We start from the raw sequence: 7,488 nt of genomic DNA on the forward strand, positions 1-7,488 counted from the left end.
ATATTGGCCTCATAATCGATTTAGTTTTTATATATATTTTTTATTCAATTAAGTTCCAAATATCGGTAATTGTATTCAATTTAACCCTTTGACCCGGTCAACAGGTCATCCAACTTTCAAAAATTACATTTTTTGCCTAGATTTCAAAATTTATTAAAAATTTGGTCCAAAATTTACACTTTTGGCCTAGATTTTAGATTTTGTTACAAATTTGGTCTAAATTTTACCTTTTTTACCCAAATTTTAGAATTTTATTATGAATTCATCCTAACTTTAGCTTTTTTACAACTTTTTTTCTCAAAAATTTGTTTCTAATATGTTTTTTCTTTATAAACTCATATTTATACAAAAAAAACATATTTTCACATAAAAATATTATATGAAATATCTACTTATAAAAATAGGTTTGGATTATTTGTGTGATTTTTCTTAAAAAATCATATAAGAAATTAAAAGTAACCCTAGATTATACTATTAAAGTATAGTTTATCAAACTCATTTGTAAATTCTTTAGAACTTTAATTAAAGTATTCTATTGTGTTATTGATATTTATAATATTTTATATATTTATGTTGCTATTGTGTTTTTGGTCCTTTCTCACTCCCCTAAAAACATGTTTATTGATAATAAATTGCAAGCGGTATTCCATATAATAGACATTAAAAAAGAAAGGAAATACAAGATTATAAACAATCCAAGTAAGAAGAGGTTGATTGGAAATAAAAAATACAACCTATTGAGGGCAGATATATTCTTAATGGACCATTAATCATAAATGAAGTCTGTAAGTGGGCAAAAAAAGCAAAAGAAAACATATTCTTACTCAAAGTTGATTTCGAGAAAGCATTTGATTCAATCAACTGGGGTTATCTTGATTCGGTAATGGAGCATATGGGTTTCAGTGGTAAGTGGAGGAAATGGATTTACGGTTGCCTATCATCCTCTAGAGCATCAATCTTAGTCAATGGGTCCCCTACAGAAGAATACGTTATCTCAAAAGGTGTTCGCCAAGGTGATCCTCTCTCTCTCTTCCTGTTCATTATAGCAATGGAGGGGCTGAACTTTGCTATCCGGAACGCATTGGATAAATCTTTATCGTGTGGTCTTGCAATGCCTAACAACGGTCCTACCTTGTGACATCTCTTTTAAGCAGATGATGCCATTTTTTAGGGACATGGGACAGAAGTTGCATCAGAAACTTGGCGCGAATTTTAAAATGTTTTCACATTTGTTCCGGGATTAAAGTGAATTTCCATAAATCTAGACTTTTTGGCATTGGAATCCCAGTCTCAGAATTACAAAGCCAAGCTAGGGTGATTGGCTGTCTAGCAAGCTCCCTTTCATTCATGTATCTAATGGGACCGATGGGGGCAAACATGGCGTTAAAAAAGAATTAGAAACCGATAATTGATAAATTTTAATCGCATCTCTCAAGTTGGAAATTCAAGACACTATCGTTTGGTGGTAGAATCACTTTGATCAAATCAGTGCTCAACAACGTTCCAAACTATTACTTTTCACTTTTCAGGGCTCCATATGGAGTTTTAGATGAACTTGAAAAACTTAGACGGAAATTCTTGTGGGGTGGTAATGCTGAGAAATCCAAATTACACCGAGTATCGTGGTCTAAAATCATTGCATCCAAAAAAACGGTGGACTCAGTGTGGGATCGTTGAATACATAAAACCTTGCTCTACTCACCAAATGGTGGTGGATGCTCAAAGAGATACAAGGTGGATTATGGAGAGATTGTATTATCAGCATCCATAATTTACGTAGGAAACCTTTCACCTATATTGCTAAAACATCGATGGGGGGTATTTGGTGTAACATAGATAAAGCAATCAAGAGACTCCATGAATGCGACATTCACTACCTGGACATGTTTTCTTTAAGCCCTAGCCCGAACATTAATATCTTATTTTGGAAGGACAGATGGTGTAGTACTTTGATGTTACAAGAAAGATTTCCCAGGCTATATGATCTTGAGAAGGTAAAGCTCTGTTATGTTTCAGAAAGAATTTTATCATCCGGTTTTGACTGGAAATGGAAAGTTCAAAGCATGGAGGAAGAAGCCCGTCTTGACTTGGAAAACTTACACACTGTACTGCAAGGTGGTGTCGTCAACCAGTCACAAATTGGTTTTTGTTTTAAGTTCAATTCCGATGGTAGATTCTCGGTCAATACCTTGCGCAAGATGATTGATTCCATACCCACCACGTATAACAGTTCGATCATTACTTGGTTGAAAGCAATCCCATTAAAAATCCTTTGTTTCGTATGGAAAGCTTCTTTAGGCAGAATTCCGGTGTTAACTAATCTTGCAGGTAGGGGTATTTTGGTAAACTCAACTGTTTGTTCCTTATCTGATTCATCTTAGGAGATGGTTGATCATCTTCTGGTGGTGTCCCCATCGCGAAGGAGGCTATGGATCGGATTCTAAAATGGTGTGGATTACAACACACACAATTCATAGGTATGAATACATTTCTCAACGTCGCTGCTTCATGGGGAATTGTCCAAAGAAAAAGGAGATGGTCACAGCAGCGTTTTATGCTCTTCTCTGGTTCATATGGAAGGCTAGAAACAACAAGATATTCAAAGGGCTAAATACCAATTCGGCTAAGATCACGGACGAGGTTATTACCCACACATATTTGTGGTTTAAGCATAGAACCTCAAAGGTGGGATGTAGTTTGATTTATTAGAGTATCTCTCCTTTTAGCTAGTTCTATGTACTTGCTTTGATCTTCAGTTGTTGTACTCTGCCTGTGATTTATTCACTTGCTAATCTCATGGCTTTTTAATGATATTTATCGTTTCCAAAAAAAGATCGGACACGTGCCATGAATGGATAAGTTTTATTTAGATAATATATTTATTAAAAAGTTATAAAAAATATATCAAAGTTATGATTTTAACTTTTTTCTTAAGAAAGTTCTTACGAATAAAATATAATATAAATATAGTATATATATTTTTTAAACTTTCATATATAATGTAATTTTAGTTTTTAGGTTGTTGATATATGGTAAAAGAAATTTAGATTGGTTGGTAATATTAGTTATATTATTAAAAAAAATATTTTATATAAGATTAGATTATGACCAAATGCTAACAAATATATTTATTTAATTCTATGGTGTAAAAATGGTAATTGAGGTTTAACAAATTTTATTTAATTCAAAACAAATAAAACAGTTAAAAGGATATATAATGCAATGAAACATATTTATTGTTAATTGAATATCTACAAATTCCACATTCTTAGGAATAAAATGAAAATTTCTATGAACTACAATTAAGAACTGACATTATTTGTCATATAAATGTGATTAAAGAACAAATAAATAATATTAAAATGAGTGTAACTAGTTTTTGACAGACTATAATTTAATAGTATAATTTAGGGTTACTTTTAATTTCTTAATTCATTTTTTAAGAGAAATCACACAAATAATCCAAACCTATTTTTATAAGTAGATATTTCATATACAAAAAAGTTTTTATATAGAAAATATAAGATTTTTATGTGAAAATATGTTTTTTTTGTATAAATATGAGTTTATAAAGAAAAAACATATTAGAAACAAATTTTTGAGAAAAAAAGTTGTAAAAAAGCTAAAGTTATAATGAATTCATAATAAATTCTAAAATTTGGACAAAAAAGGTAATTCTTGGACCAAATTTGTAACAAAATTTAAAATCTAGGCCAAAAATATAAATTTAAGACCAAATTTGTAATAAATTTTGAAATCTGGGCCAAAAATGTAATTTTTGAAAATTGGATGACCTGTTAACCGGGTCAAATGGTTGAATTGATTACGATTATCGGTAGTTGAGATTTAATTGAATAAAAAAGTATAATGATTAAATTGATTATGACACCAATATGTAAAATCTTTATTGTAGTTTTCGTAAAAAGAAAATATTTTATACTTATTATTATGGATTTTGATCATGAGAATTTAATTGACAAAATTAAAATTACAGGATTATTGTAAACGGAAAGAATGCATAGTACAGTTGTGAGAAGCATGTGTTTGGAGGTGATATTGTCGTTGAAATGAATTTTAGTGACAAACACCCAACTGCCAGCAAACATCTCCTTTCCTTCTTGTCATCTTCTATGCCTTTTTTTTTTCTTACTTAATTGTCTTCGTTTTTGTTTTGGTTTTTTAATTGACAGATTTGATTTTTAAATGGTCTAAATAATCACAAAGATATGAAAAAGGTTGGTGTAAAAAGGCTAAATTTCCAACATATTTAAAAGATAACATCTCTTGGGAACCAGAATGAGCATTTAACTAAATCTAAAATTGTACTTATAAAATTTGGTTTTCGGTTCTCCTGTTTGATTTTTTTAGTATTTATGCACAAGAAATTTTTTTATTTTTTTAGTGAATTAAGTCTTTAATACGTGACTTAATGCACGGTAAAGTCAAAAAAAAAAAATAGATGTCTCAAAAAAAAATTTATGTTTTTTAAAAGTTCTTGGATTTCCACGAATTATTGAGTTAAAAACGGATCTCAACTTTATATATATATATATATATATATATATATATATATATATATATATATATATATATATATATATATATATAGGGTTAGGTTCATTTGACACCATTTATATTTTGTGAGACCGTAAGACGTATTTTTTTATTTTTTTATTTTTTTTAGTTAATTCAAGTTCCGAAAATAATATTTAAAAAAAGAATTTTTGGATTTTTCCATTTATTTTGCATTTTAAAATTATTTTTTAGAATATATACAGTGTAATATTTTATTAGAATATTTCACGTATTTTTCAAAAAAAATGGAATTTGTTTTTATTTTTATTTATTTATTTAGTTAATTCAAGTTATAAAAATAATATTTTAAAAAAAAAGAATTTTTAGATTTTTCCATTTATTTTGCATTTTAAAATTATTTTTTAGAATATGTCAGTGTAATATTCTATTAGAATATTTCACGTATTTTTCAAAAAAATGCAATTTATTTTTATTTATTTTTATTTATTTTATTTTTTTTAGTTAATTCAAGTTCCGAAAATAATATTTAAAAAAAGAATTTTTAGATTTTTCCATTTATTCTGCATTTTAAAATTATTTTTTAGAATATGTCAGTGTAATATTCTATTAAAATATTTCACGTATTTTTCAAAAAAAACGGAATTTTTTTATTTTTTTTATTTTTTTTAGTTAATTCAAGTTCCGAAAATAATATTTAAAAAAAGAATTTTTGGATTTTTCCATTTATTTTGCATTTTAAAATTATTTTTAGATTTGGTTTCACGGTCTCACAAAATTAGAATGGTCTCAAATGAACCTGAACCTATATATATATATATATATATATATATATATATATATATATATATATATATATATATTAGGGGATGGTTCAACTGAAGACAGTAAATAAAGTGAGGACGTGAATACACTATTTTTATGTTATTATTCTGCTAAGAATTTTACATATATGTTCTATTGTTGTAATTCTAACATGAATATTTGGCGTATGATTATTGATATATTTATTTGTACTAAGTTATAATGTTAATATTAAAATATGATTATTCATATATTCATTACCGAATAAAGACATGACAGTATATAGAAGATTTATGGCAGAATAATAACATAAAAGTAGTGTTTTCACGTCCTCACTTTATTTACTGTCTTCATTTGCACTTATATATATATATATATATATATATATATATATATATATACCCACATACACACACACACTAGATGAATGGCCGCGCGTTGCGCAGAAGCACCTATATAGTTGAAGTCTTTACAAATATATGTTTTTTTTTTAAATATAACAATAATATTGTTGTTAAATTATATATAATATTTTTTATACTAAATTGACGTAATATATTGATTATTTTGAATTATATGATAATATATACATATATATATATATATATATATATATATATATATATATATATATATATATATATACATCTATTATAACTGCATAATCTCAATCGTTTGAATGACTTCTACCCGCGAGTTACACATGAATAAAATTAAATATAATATATTGTTTAATGTTATTTATAGTTGTTGTTATTGTTAATTAATTTTTTTATATTTATTTACTTAATTTTTTAATTTCAATCATTATAATTATTTAAAATATCAAACATTGTTTTTTGATTTTAAAGGTAACAATATAATCATTTGTATAGAGTTATTTTTAACTATTGTTATTGTAAGTTATTTTAAGCTACTTATTAGAAAACTTTTAACCATTATAAAAATATCTTTAGAAAATAGTTTAGTTAAATTGAGATTACAATTTAGTTTTGCATTTATCACTACAATTTATTACTTTTAACTATTTACAAAATATTTTTTGGTTTTTTAAGTGGAACTGAAATTTATATTTAAATTGACACTGTAATTTATATTTAAATTAACAATTTAATTATTTTGTCCAAACTGTTCAAAAGTTGTAGCTTCAAATTAATAATGATTTATATACAACAACATTTTAAATCTAATAAATTAAGTATAATATGTTAAAAGTTAAAGACATAACTTTATAAATAGTAATAAATATATTATTTTAAAATTGAAATTCAGTTTATTTATGATTAATAGGTTTGATATTTATTTAACCTTATTAACCAACTTATAATCATTATTAGAAAGACACTACAATTTATCACTTTTAACTATTTACACAATATTTTTTGGGTTGTTTAAGTTAAAATAAAATTAATATTTAAGTTGACCATGTAATGTTATATTTAAATTAATAATTTAAGTGTTTTATACAAATTGTTCCAAAATTGTATCTTTAAAATTATAATGTTTACATCCAATAATATATTAAAACAAATAGATTAAGTATAATATGTTAAAAATTAAAAAAATATATATATATAATTTTATAAGTAGAAGTAAAGATATTATTTTAATATTGAAATTTAATTTATATATGATTACACTTTAGGCTTGATATTTATTTAACCTTATTAACCAACTTATAATTATTATTAAAAAGAAATTGAAAAGTCATGGGAGTTTCAAATGAATGTGGTGAAAGGAAAATATTTCCTTTATAAGTATACTAGGCGAATCCCCGCGTGTTACACGAGAATAGAATTATATAGTTAAAATAATAACTTTTACCAAATTATTATTTAATATTTCTACTGTGAAACAAAATGTTAGTAATAAAGCAAACATATAGTTACCATATTAGTTTTATTAAAATAGTTTAATTTTTAAGTTATTGTGATATATACAACTATTTGATAATTTTATAAACCATTTAAAATTGTGTAAATTATATATCAAATGAATGATAATATAACGGGTAACAAAACGTATGAACAAAAATATGAACTGCAACTTTTAAAAACATAAAAATAGAAAAACATCTATTATAACATTTTTATTAAAAGATATATATATATACAACGAATAATAAAAAATATGAAAAATAAACACTATAAC

The sequence above is a fragment of the Lactuca serriola genome, chromosome 8 (assembly GCF_051521515.1).
Source record: "Lactuca serriola cultivar US96UC23 chromosome 8, Lser_US96UC23_V15, whole genome shotgun sequence".
NCBI lineage: Eukaryota > Viridiplantae > Streptophyta > Magnoliopsida > Asterales > Asteraceae > Lactuca > Lactuca serriola.